We start from the raw sequence: 13,610 nt of genomic DNA, 5'->3' as shown, positions 1-13,610 counted from the left end.
GTTTCATGCAGTGTTCCGCAGGAAACTGTATAGATACCTTTGATATTTCTTTTGTAACTTATACTGTTCAAGCTTTCAACCCATCGATATATATTCGACTGTTCGCCGAATCATGTTTTGAACTGGTGCTGCCATTGGGACATGTTATGAATACTAACAAAGCTGTGTATTTTGTGATAACCCAGAAAAACATGCACATAACAGCAGGTATAAATTAGGTTCGTTCTGTCTTGAACAAATATCTAAGTACAAAAATTTAGGTGTACCTATAACAAGCAGTCTATCATTCAAAATGCATACAAGTAATATTTGCTCCCCTGCGTTTCGAGAATTGTGCTCCTTAAGAAGGCAAGCTGAAAAATGTCCCTCCTGACATTAATCTACTTACTATTCCTCTATAATAGGGAAAAAATCTCGAATATGCATGCATAGTGTGGGAATTCTATATTAAATATAACATAACAAATCTTGAAAAAGTACAGAGAAGGGCTGTCAGGTTTATTTTCAATAAATGTGCAGAACTGACTCCCCCACCACTTTAATGGAAATTAACAAGAGCGAACAACTTAAGCTTAGAAGAACGAAGTTGAGGATAGCTTTTCTTCCTCTCTAATATTAAATAACAAACTCGGTCTCGACCCCTCATTATACACAACGCCGTTACTTGACAGACAAACTTGATGTTACCACCATAAATCTCTGACCCTCATGTTCGCTAAAACAGATACTTGCAAATTCTCGTTTTCCTACGCACAATAACTGATTGGATACACGTAACTCAACCAATTTCCCCGTCAGGTCTAACAAACAAGTGTTGCTTCTTTCTAATTTTGATAAGTATTACTCCCTGCTTCGACTTAGTGTCGCAGTATTTTGCAAGTAAACAATAATATTAAAACACGTTGGTCTTCGTCAGTGGCATCTCAGGCGTCGGGCAGTTCCGGTACTTCAATTATGACGTTCACCAGCTTATTGACGTGGTTAGGGAGAAGTCGGTTTCTTTCTGACCACAAAACTCGGTTTAGGGCAGAAAAGGAGCGCTTGACGGTGGCTGTGATGATCGGTAGCAACAGAAGATGACCGATATCTTTCAACCTAAACATCACGATACATACGTTACAGCGATTACAGACGCATGGCTTCGCAGTTAAGTGAACGATGAGGGCCTTTTTCATCCCGCTTACACCGTATTTCGAAAAGACAGGGAGCCTAGCGGTGGTGGAGTAGCCGTCCTCATTAAGAAACAAACCACGAGAAACGAAGAGAAAAATGCTGCGGAAGTCCAATCCTATGTGTCATTAAGCCTGAGGACATCAAGATCATCATCAAGTCAAATCCTCTTTCAGCCATAGGAAGATATACCAGTTCACATCTTGCCGCCGCGGTGTCTCAGTGGTTATGGGGATCGGCTGCCGACCCGAAGGACGCGGGTGCGATCCCGGCCGCGGCGGTTGAATTTCGATGCAGGCGAAATTCTAGAGGCCTGTGTACTGCGCGATGTGAGTGCACAATAAAGAACCCCAGGTGGTCAAAATTTCCGGAGCCCTTCGCTACAGCGTCTCTCATAGCCTGAGTCGCTTTGGGACGTTAAACCCCATAAATTAAACTAAACTAAACTAAACCAGTCCGCATCTAAATTCCACCTGTGTTCTTCGTTGTACGGCAAGCCGACTGCTGGAAAGATTTCCCTCCACTTTGCTTTCTCATGATTCTGCGACAGGCACAGAAAGCAATGTTTTGGTGGGGTCGACAAGTAGCTGCCGAAGATTGTCGAGAATTAGGTTCGTGTACTAGCTTAACTGACGCGTCAGTTTGCTTTTGGTCTCGTCTGTTACTACCTCAATGAAAGTGTCATTCTCAGGAAGCTTCTGTGCGGTTGTTCGTACCTCTTCGAGCACTTCTTCCACAGAAAGCTGCGCAATTGCATCCGTGGTTGCCTAAATCACTGGGCAAAGATTAACCGCTATCGTTGGAGTTGCTTGGATGGCATTGTTTATAGGTGCCAACGGCCTCAGGAAACTATCCAGGAGTGTCATAACAGCAATCGTTTTTTTTTCTGAATGTAGCTGTAACAGTAATCCACTAGCTTCATTGCTAATGTCAGCACCATCTTCGTAAATGCTTCCCAACGGGAGTATCAGTGGCTCCAGAACATTCACGATCACAGCCGACGATCGCTCATGCTAAAGTCACCGAGTTTTGTCTGGCGGGGCCAGTATCAGTTCAAGAGCATCTTCGATTTTTTCGAGGACGCTTAGGCGTTCAGGACTCTTACTGAAGATAGCGTAGATTGACAAGACTAGATTAATAGTCCTTTAGATTTCCTTCGGAGCAGCACTCCAGCAGGGAAAGCTGGAGTAAGTGGCCTTTGCAAGTGGGCGTAATAGATAAGTGGTTTTCTTTCTACTTATGGAAATCTTGTACCCCTCCGTGCCGACCACAGAAGTTCGCAGTTCCATCAAATTAACAAGAAGCCATCTTGGTTGAGTCGAGTCCTGATGTGCTCAACTGGTTCAGGATATGCGTAGTTACAGAAGAACCCAATGCGTCACATAGTGTATGCAGTGACTAAGGAGTTGGCGTCCATTGATGTTGGAGACACGAAGCGATGGCGTAGAGGTAGAGAATCCTTCTCGCGTGCAAGAGGCCCGGGGTTTCAATCCCGGTGGTGCACAATTGTCCACCTGGTTTGAAAAAAAAACTTCGCGTGTCGATTGAATTGCATAATCAAGCCTGGGGTATGGCCTGATCTCAGTAGCCCGAACAGACAACGCACTCCCTCACCGAGCACGATTTGGCGACCCTGGTGTAGTCCCTGGCCACAACCTTCTATGAACAAACCAACTATTCCCCGACTCTCAATCCTCAGCGGCTGTAAAGCAACTGACACAGCACAGCATAGGGTCTGTGACACAGCATAGGGTCTCTGGCTCTCTGGCTCCGAACAGGCCACCAGTGGAAACTGAACCTGTCAACCTTTAACGCTAGAACTTTATCCAGTGAGGCTAGCCTAGCAGTGCTGTTCGAGAAACTAGCAGGAATAAAATTGGATATCACAGGGCTTAGTGCGGTTAGGGGCGGGGATGTACTATATTATCGTGGATTAGCGGACAGACGACAACTAGGTGTGGGATTCCTCATCATTCAGGATATAAATGGCAACGCAGAGGAATTCTATAGTATTACCGATAGGGTGGCAGCTATTGTAATTAGGCTAATTAAGAGGTGCAAGCTGAAGGAGGTGCAGGCCTGCGCACCTGCGTCCAGCCATGATGATCAGGTCACTGAAAGCTTCTATGAAGACGCAGAATCGGCTATGAACAAAGTAAAATCGCAGTACACTGTACTGATGGGCGGTTTCAAGGTTAAGTTAGGCAAGAAGCCGGTCGGAGAGCAGGTAGTAGGCGACTATTGCATAGGCGCTAGGAATAGTGGAAAGAGTTATTAGTACAGTTCGAGGAGAGAAATAATTTACAAAAAATTATTATCTTTTCCCGGAAACGGGAGAACAGAAAATGGGTGCGGAAGAGCTCCAACGGTAAGACTAAAAATGAAATAGACTTCATACTATGCGCTCAGCCTGCCATCGTGCAGGATGTGAAGGTCATCTGAAAGGTGCGTTGTAGCCACCACAGAATGGTAACAAAACTTCGTGCTGGGCTAGTTGGTGGGACAGAAACTTGGTTCAGCCAGTGGAAACCGTGTGAAGCCAGTGGAAGCCAGTGGATATGTGTGAGCCTTCTAAAACTGTTAAAGTATCCTGGAGCCACCCGATTGTGCGCACGCGTGTAAAGACTATAAATGTGTTTCTTGCACATATCAATAAATCAATTGTTAGTAGCGCTCCGTGTGTGTCGTTTCCTTTCTTTCTGTTCGTCTTTCGCGCTGAACCAAGTTTCAACTATGTCCCACCAACTAGCCCAGCACGAAGTTTTGTTAAAGTATATTTCTTGTACAGTGGGCCCATCTTTCTGTATGTTTCCTCCTACTCACGTTAATTCACCCTCCTTCATCAACTGTCTTTTGTGTCACATCGTGAATGCCACATGCCGGGCTAGGCGCCTCGCACTCTGCCTAAGGAAAGGATGGATTCCGAACGAAGTGTTTGCGCTCTTCGGACCGGTCAAGCCTTCTTGGGGCCACGTGAAAAGACTGTGCAAGATCCTCAGAGCGGAATTGTGGCGTCAAGTAAGGATTTTCCAGGACTGGCTACGTTTTGCATTCTACCGCCAATGCCCGGAGGGTCTCGCTACTCAGATGTTCTGCTGTTTCAAGTCCCAGGCTGCCCAAACTACAGAGGTGAATTGGGCCTTTTTACTTAAGCACCTTCTCAGAAGCTTTGGAAGGAATGAGCCAGAACCTAAGAAGCCAGTCTTCGTCGTGGGGGATGTTTCTATACCCGAGAAAGTACAGCAAGTTCTAAGGAAAGGGCCCAAATTTGCACTCGATTCATATGTAACACCGCATGACCTGCTTGCTACCAACCCGAATATTGCAGAGAAGGTTACAGAAGAAGAGCGTGAGAAGTGTCTCCTTGAAGGCATAGAATGCATCTCGAAGGGCGCTTCACAAACCTCCAGTCGACGCTCGAGCCGTGTTCTAGACGGAATTGCCAGATTTTTCAAGGAACAGGACCTTCTTTTACTGCAAGCGGACAAGAATGGGGGCTTCGTCGTCTTGAGTCGAGGTGACTACCAGGAGAAAGCTTCGCAAGCCGTTGAGAAGAACTTTGTCCGAGTGAAGAAGAGTGCGGTTCGCGTTAAAACCAAATTCATGAATTACTGCAAACAGTTGAACCTGACGAGGTTAGCTAACGATATTTCGAACTGCAGAGGGAATTGCTTGAATGTTTTTTTTTTTCACTGCAAAGACCCACAAACCTGGAATTCCTTTCAGGACAATTGTTAGTGAGATTGACTCTTGGCAGCAGTGTGTAAGCCGGTTTTTGTTGACAAAGCTTAAAATGATTAAGGTTGACGACCCCTTCCTAACAAAAAAGTCGCAAGATGTGTCAGGGTTCCTCCAGACTGACCACCGGGCCGTATATGCATTCTCAGTTGACGTTGAGGATCTGTTTTATTCTGTACTTCAAACTGAACTGCTGGCCGCCGTGAAGGATTCTATTGAAAAGTCCGGGGAACTTTCTTTTCGGTCCTCAGCAGGTGTGTCTCTTGACGATTTTTTAAGGCTTTTAGAATTTTATTTGACTGTTACTTTTATCCTTTTTGACAAGCAGCCGTTTTTGCAGCGCAACGGAATTTGCATAGGGTCCTGTGTGGCTCCTATTTTAAATGATATTTTTTTAGCTTATGTTGATCGTCTTTTGCAGCACGCTTTTAACGGAGGCCCGGTTTTAAAGGTTTTTAGATATGTCGATGATTTTTTAGTCTTTTTAAAAGCCCCTTTTAACTCAACCATTGAGGCTTGCGTTGGTGATATCTTAAGAGCTTTTAACGAGCATGGTAAAGGCCTGACCTTTACGCATGAACTTCCCCAGAACGGTGAGATACGCTTTTTAGACCTGAGGTTGAGGTTTGGTGCGGGACACACCTGTTGGGCGTGTTTCCCACGCGCGAAAAAGGAAATCTTGCCCTATGATTCGTCTCACTCTAAGACCGTTAAAAGAAGAGTAGCAATGCTTTGCCTTGAATCCGCGCTTCGGAAATCGTGTCCGCACAAGATGCACGACAGTTTAGACCATCAGGTGCGCAGGCTTTTGGCCGCAGGCTTCCCTTGCTCGGTCCTTACGGCAGTAGCCGAAACCCTCCTGAAGAAGTTTCGCCCTAGACGAAACGTGGATGCAACTGAACGTGCAAAGCCCAAACCTGAGGTGATGCCTCATATTCATAAGGTGTCACATAATCTCAAAAAAGTGGCCAGCAGGCGCAAAGTGCCTCTTGTATTCTCCGCGCCAATTAAGTTGGCGAAGCTGTGCCCCCGCATCTGCGGCGACGGTGAGCGCGGTTGCAAAAAGCAACATGAAGAAGCCTTCGTCAAATGTGCTTTAGGAGTGGTTTACAAGATCCCCCTGTCCTGTGGAAAGTGATATATTGGGCAGACAGGGCGTTGTATCAATGACCGTTTAAGGGAGCATGCTCAAAATTTGATAAATCAGGATAAGCTTGCGAATCTTGTTTCGCACGCAAGGGGGTGCAGCTGCGCGCCACGGTTTAAAGAAGCAAAGGTTTTAGGCAGGAGTAAAATCACAACATCAAGAGTCATTTTGGAGGCCTTTCATATCCATAAAAAGTCTAGCCAGTGCATCAGCGGCCCTTCCATAAGTTTGTACTCAGCTGAGCGTATGTTTTTGGACAACGTCATATAACGTCATGTAACTTCCTGGCCCGTGTCTTTTTCGTCTGTCGATTCTCGAAATGCTTTGGTCATATCCCATCCATATATTTTTTCCTTTTGTCATTTTCATGTTCAGAGTTATCTTCCTTATCTGGTTCCCGTGCTTTCTTCAGTGACATAATGTGAGCTTAGATAAGTGTGAGCCTTCTAAAACTGTTAAAGTACCATGGAGCCGCCCGATTGTGCGCATGCGTGTGAAGACTACAAATGTGTTCCTTGCATGTATCAATAAATCAGTTGTTAGTAGCGCTCCGTGTGTGTCGTTTCCTTTCTTTGTGTTCGTCTCTCACGCTGAACCAAGTTTCAAACAGAATGGTAAGGTCTTGAATTAGCTTATACTTGAAGAGGGAACTGTAGCAACTAGTGAAGCGGCAGCCCTTAAACGAGATAGAGGTGAGAGGGAAAGTAGAGGAATTCGGGATATCGCTGCAGAACAGATATTCGGCTTAACTGAGGAAGACGATCTTCATTTTGAAACAATTAACGATATTCTGAGCACTCTCATTACAGAGTGCGCAGTAAAAATAGGAAATAGGATGGTTTGACAGGATGCCGACAAGCCATCTCAGGAGACGAAAGATCTAGCAAACACCCGTGTACAGAAGCGTCTAACCCTACAGGCAGAATAGAACTGGCAGAGCTATCAAATTTAATAAATAAGCGCAAGGTAGCCGACATAAGAAAAATCAATATGAACAGAATCAGCATGTTCGAAAGAACGGGGGGGGGGGGGGGGGCATGAAAGCGCTGAAGAGAAAGCTAGGCATATGTAAAAACCAGATGTATGCATTAGGAGACAAAGAGAGCAATGTCATTAGCAATATGGATAAGATAGTTACAGTAGCCGAAAAGTTCTACGCAAATCTATACAGTAGTCAATGTAACCAGAATGTTAATTAGGGAGGCAGTCGAGCACAGCAATGCTACATCCCGTCCATGACGAAAGCGAAACTAAAGAAAGGCCAAGGAGCAATGCAAAGGGGGAAAGCAGCAGGTGAGGATCAGGTAACAGCAGATCTGCTGAAGGACGGAAGGAGAGATAGTGCTAGAAAAACTATACATCCTGTATAGGCAATGCCTTATGACCTTGAGCGTACCAAAAACTGGGAATAACGAACGCTAAGATTATATTAATTCATAATAAAGTAGACCTCAAGGACTTAAAAAATTCCCGACCGTTGAGCTTACTGTCCGTTGCTACAATGTATTAACTAACGCAATCGCTAATGGAGTGAGGACCAACTTAGACTTCTGTCAGCCAAATGATCTGGCAGGCTTTCGTAAAGGATACTCGACATTATACCATGTTCACACTACCAATTAGGTGATAGAGAAATGTGCAGATTATAACCAGCCCCTCTATATAGCCTTCATAGATTACGAGAACGAATTTGACTCCGTAGAAACCTCTGCAATCATTGCGGAATCAGGCTGTAGAAGAGTCTTACGTAAAAATACCGGAAGATATCTATAACTACTGAACCGCTACAATAGTCCTCCATAAAGTCAGCAATAAAATTCGAATAAGAGAGTCAGGCAGGGAGACACGATCTCGCCAGTGCTATTCACCGCCTATTTACAGGAGGTATTTCGAGCGCAGGACTGGGAACAGTTGAGGACAAGAGTTCATTAAGAACACCTAAGTAATCTGCGATACGCTGAGTATATTGCCTTGCTAAGTTATTCAGAACAACTGCAAAACGTGATTCGTGAGTTAGGCAGAACACCACAGTTGATCTAAAAATTATTGCGCCGAAAACCAAAGTAATGTTCAACCGTCTCAGGATGGAACAGCTGTATCTTAGCTGTAGTCACCTATGAAGAAGATACGTGCAGACTAACGAAAAGGGTTCAACTTAAGTTGGCGACAACGCAGCGGGCTATGGAAAAAAATGTATATCGTTAAGAAACAGGAACAGTGCAGAATGGGGGAGGGAACAAACGTGGGTGAGAACAAAGCAGCACTTATTTTTGCCTGCAAAGTTTGCCCAAACTTTTAAATAAAGTGAAATAAAAACGTAAAACAGTGGCGCCATCTAGTCAAGGCAATGTTAACTATACAAGCCGCTCGAGCAAGAATATTTTTCATCACATGACATGCAATGTTAAAAAAAATTGTAAATTTAAATAAATTATGGTGTTACATCGTTTAAGTACATAAAACACTGCGACAAAGCCCAAAATTTGCTTCGCTCCGGGTGTTTGTGTTGCGTTCCCGAAGAATCGAGAGTGTATGTAATAAACAGGCCTGAAGTGCAGCTTCAACTTTATCGGCGAAGCAAGGTAAGTCTTAGTGAAAAGCAACAGCACCAGTAGTTGCCCAAGGGTAGAAACTTGGGCGAGTCGATAAATGTGATCCATGGTATTTGAGGTAGCGCAAAATGGGACAACGGACAGAGAAAGACGCACACAACACAGGGAAGTTAGCGCCTGTGTTGCGTGCATCTTTCTGTCCCTTGTCCCGTTTCTCTGTTCCTTGTCCCGTTTTGCGCTGCCTCACATACCATGGATCACAGTTACTAACTGTAGTTGCTATCGGAATGCCCAGAACGCGCCAGCTTGGGTTCTCTGCTTCTCTTGGGCTTGGTGCGAGAAGCAGCTTTCAGAGAGAGTCGACATGCTGACTCACCTGCTGCCGCCATCTTATTAAGGCAGCCACCATTTCTTTCTGTGGATTTTACTAGCAGCACGCTGTTGAAGGCTGTTGGAAAATTCGCCCGCGCATAAAGCCGAAATTCATCCCTTCCAGCATAAATGGACACAGTAGGTACAGTCTGTCTTGGCAGATACCAGATGACGCAGAGATATATTTTTGCGATGAATTTTTGCTGCGAACTACATTAGGTCAGTAATGGCTGAGTCATTTAGGAGCGATGATGGGGCAATCTCCCCGAATAAAGAAGCAAGACAGGACAGCATAACAGAAACAAGCTTAGAAATGACCAATAATAACTAGAAAAAGGAGGAAGAAAATGCTCCTAAATGCACACCCTAAATGCAGAAGTGTGACAACTGCCGAGGTACGCAAAGGATTAGCCGCTGCTCTTCATGCTTTATATGATAAATATGGAAAGAGGGCTACAAGAACGTCATCAAGGTTATAATATGTAGTCCAGCTTAGGCGGAAAGGTCGTAGGGCAGCTGCTCCCCTGTTTATGTATGCGGGCGATGTTGTGCTATTGACAGATAGCCACAATGATTCGCAAATTCTGGTCAATTCTTGTTGAGATGAAGGCAGTTATGTCAGGTCTGATGATTTTCAACGATTCAACTGTCCAGGTGATTAAAGTAAAAGGACATGAAATACCCAGACTGGCAGAATACAAATATCTAGGGGTATGGGTAAACGAAGGATGGGTAAACGATTTGTTGATTACACGCAGGCTTTTGACAACATCATTCACAGTATACTGCTCAGTAAACTAGAATGGTATGGTATCAGGGGAACACCTCTTGCGTTACTATCCTCTTATCTACAAGGCAGGCACCAGTTTGTCTCAGTAAGTGAAGTTAGGTCGCAAACCAGGGAAATAATTTCAGGTGTACCACAGGGAAGTATTCTCGGGCCATTACTTTTCAATCTTTATATTAATGACTTGGTATGCATTTACAAAGAAGCAAAATTTGTAATGTATGCTGATGACACTAGTATTTTTTATCGTCTTCCAGTTACACAGAATTAATTAGAAGGGCAAATGACCTTCTGCCCCGCCGCGGTGGCTCAGTGGTTACGGCGCTCGGCTGCTGACCCGAAAGACGCGGGTTCGATCCCGGCCGCGGCGGCTGAATTTCGATGAAGACGAAATTCTAGACGCACGTGTGCTGTGCGATGTCAGTGCACGTTAAAGAACCCCAGGTGGTCGAAATTTCCGGAGCCCTTCACTACGGCGTCCCTCATAGCCTCAGTTGCTTTGGGACGTTAAGCCCCAATAAACCAAACCAAATGACCTTCTTGAAAAGCTTTCTGTTTGGTCTAAAAACAACTGTCTGCAGGTAAACTGCAACAAAACCAAAGTAATAATTTTTCGTAACTAGGGTAGAGAACTCCCAGAGAACCTTAGTATAACGTACGAGTCTGTGCATATTGAGGTCCTGAATACATTTAAAATTCTCGGTGTAACCTTCTCGAACCACTTACAATGGGACGACAACACAGATCTAGTCTTGAAGAAGCTCAGCACTACAGTTCGTATGTTAAATCATAATAGATATACATTTCCTACTTCTGTTAAACTACTACTCTATAATGCGCTGTTTGCCTCGTACATTAATTATGGTTTTTTGATATGGAACACAACGACTCATTCAAATCTTAACAATATTTTCACCATACAGAAAAGGGCTTTACGCATTATTGACAATGCACCCTACACTGAACACAGTGACCCTCTCTTCCGGAGATATAACGTAAAAAAAATTCGAGATATTTACACATATCGACTCCTGCGTGAATTCAATTCTGGTACAAAGAAGCACAATTGTATATTACTTGACGTCGCTAATTTGTGTTTAAACGGGCCCGCTTACAGTACGCGTCATTCTGAAAAGTTTGAGGTTAAAACACATCGGACAACTTATAGTAAACAAATGCTTGAGAACAATTTACCGCGTCTATTAAATTCCCTTAATGAAAATGGCATCAGTGTCAAAAAAATGAGCCCCTCAAATTTCAAGACTTTCTTGAATTCATGTGGTTTTGACCGATTATGTAGTGTGTTGCAAGAGTTCTTTTTCATCTTATCTTCCATGTATATCTGAGTGATTGTTTTTCCGGGACAGGTGACCTGTGTATGTTATGTTTTGTATGTGCTTCTCCGCGCTGCCACATGTGAAGGGGGTCGAGGGCCTCTCATGCTGCACTGTCGCAGCTTTGACCTCGGCCTCCTCCGTTTCGTAAAAATGGACATCAATAAAAGAAAGAAAGAAAGAAAAAAAGGAAGAAGGAAAGAAAGAAAGGAAGAAGGAAAGAAAGAGAGAAAGAAAGAACGAAAGAAAGAGAAAAAGGAAGAAAGAAAGAAACAAACAAACAAAGAAACAAAGGAAGAAGGAAAGAAAGAAAGGAAAAAGAAACGAAAAAGAAAGAAAGAAAGAGAGAAAAAAGAAAGAAAGAAAGAAAGAGAGAAAGAAAGAAAGAAACAAAGAAAGAAAGAAAGAAAGAAAGAAAGAAACAAAGAAACAAAGAAAGAAAGAAAGAAAGAAAGAAATAAAGAAAGAAAGAAAGAAAGAAAGAAAGAAAGAAAGAAAGAAAGAAAGAAAGAAAGAAAGAAAGAAAGAAAGAAAGAAAGAAAGAAAGAAAGAAAGAAAGAAAGAAACAAAGAAATGATATAATATACATGGTAAAACACAAACAGACTGTTAGGAAGAAAGGGCGAATAAATGCCTAGGTAATGAAACATTGGGCATTATGGGGGTACAGTAATACTGAAGTACGGAGAGGTATTTGGAAAGGAATAATGGGACTGGCGCTTACTTTTGGTAGTGCGGTTCTGTGCCTACGGGCAAAGAATAGAACGGGCACAGATTAGAAGTAAATCAGAAATAGCATGCAGAACGGTTGAAATGCGGGCCAGTTGGTACATTCTAAACGGAAAAAAACCAGTCACACAAGACGAGGGACAAGAAGAGTGTACACACCACAACGACTGGTTTTTTTCGTCGACAACTGGGTTAAGCGCTCGTTTGCTGTGCACTAACTGCTTGCCATCAACCTTCAAAAGAACATCCACCCCTTCAGACAAATAGCGCTGTTTCTCATCCTTTTGTGCTTTATCAGCCAGCCGATGTACGGTGGCAACTCAAGGCTCCTTAAGCTTGGTGTGAGGCTGTACTAAGGGCCAATTGTTTAGCAGGTCATCAACATCCTTGGGCACTGTCGCACCTTCCAAGTATACAACTGAGGCTCTGTTTTCCTTTGCCCGTTCTTTCTTTGGCAGATGCACCCTCAGCTGATTCCAGAACGCTTCCGTTGCCTGGCCTGCCAAACGGCGGTGCTCCTGGAGGCAGCGAGCTCCTGACAGCTCGTCACGTCCCGCGAGGCACAACACTCGCAACCAATCGTGCAAAAGCCTCACTTGCCTCCAGCACTCCGATTTCCAGATCTTGACCATTCTCTTCCAATGGCCGGTCGAAGGGTCCAGCAACCCGAAGAACGCCACCAGCTCTGGTGGAGCAATGTTGACCTTGAGGCAATGGGAAAAGGTGCGCGCTCGACAAGTGATGGAAGCGATTGCACTAACACAAAGCGTAGCCTGACTGCCAGGAGTATGAACATTTAGAAAGACGCCCACGGAAGAAGAAATAGTATGCAGAAGGGTTGAAATGCGGGCCAGTTGGTACATTGTAAACGGAAAAATACCAGTCACACAAGACGAGGGTCAAGAAGAGTACACACCACAACAACAACGGCCAGTCGTTTTGGTGTGTACACTCTTCTTGTCCCTCGTCTTGTGTGACCGGTTTTTTTTTTTCCGGTTATAAATCAGAAAGTTGTTGGAAGATTAGCACTAGGTGCCCATGGCAAAACTCCAAACGAGACAGTAAGGGGGATATGTGCTCGGCATCTTTCGAAGCACGGGAAGCTAAGAGTAAGATACTATATGACAGGCGGGCATCTAAGGTTTTTCAATGCTTATACAGAAAGAGCGTTGACTCACCGTGGCGGAAAAGGACTAGGAAACTAAGTAGTAAGTGCGCAGCAAACAAGGACGGAGAAATGAAGATCGTTAAATGACAGGTGAAAAACACAGAAAGTAAAACCTGGAATAGTTAAAATAAAAAAGAAGCAGACTGCAGAAATATACCGAAATTCGAAAAGGCAGATCACGAAGCAATCTTTTTATGGTAACTCAAGGGGCAGTTCCCATATACTCTGTGAAGCTAGATCACGGTGCCTCAGAACGCGGCGCTAGAAAAAGAAATCAAACCAAGGAGATGAAACATGTGCAGTGTGTAGGTAAATCTGTAGAAACAATTGAACATCTGATACTAGAATGTGGTAATACCCGTACGGATGTCGATGCAGGCACAATCACTCTCCCTGAGGCTCTAGGCTTTAGATAACGATGTGAATGAATCTGCGGTAGAATTTAGCAAAAAAAGATCAGAAGATTGCTGACTAAAAAACAGAGAGGTGACATATGGTTAAAGAGCAGGATCAAAAATTGTATTTAAAGAAAATGGCAAATTTATAAACTCATTTATTACTCCGATAAAGAAATTACTCCGATAAAAGCTGAGCATGGTGGCAACTGCCACCA

This window comes from Amblyomma mixtum, chromosome 3 (genome assembly GCF_055824585.1).
Source record: "Amblyomma mixtum isolate Tamu chromosome 3, ASM5582458v1, whole genome shotgun sequence".
Taxonomy (NCBI): domain Eukaryota; kingdom Metazoa; phylum Arthropoda; class Arachnida; order Ixodida; family Ixodidae; genus Amblyomma; species Amblyomma mixtum.
The sequence above is the reverse complement of the archived record's forward strand: the minus strand, read 5'-3'. Positions refer to the sequence as shown.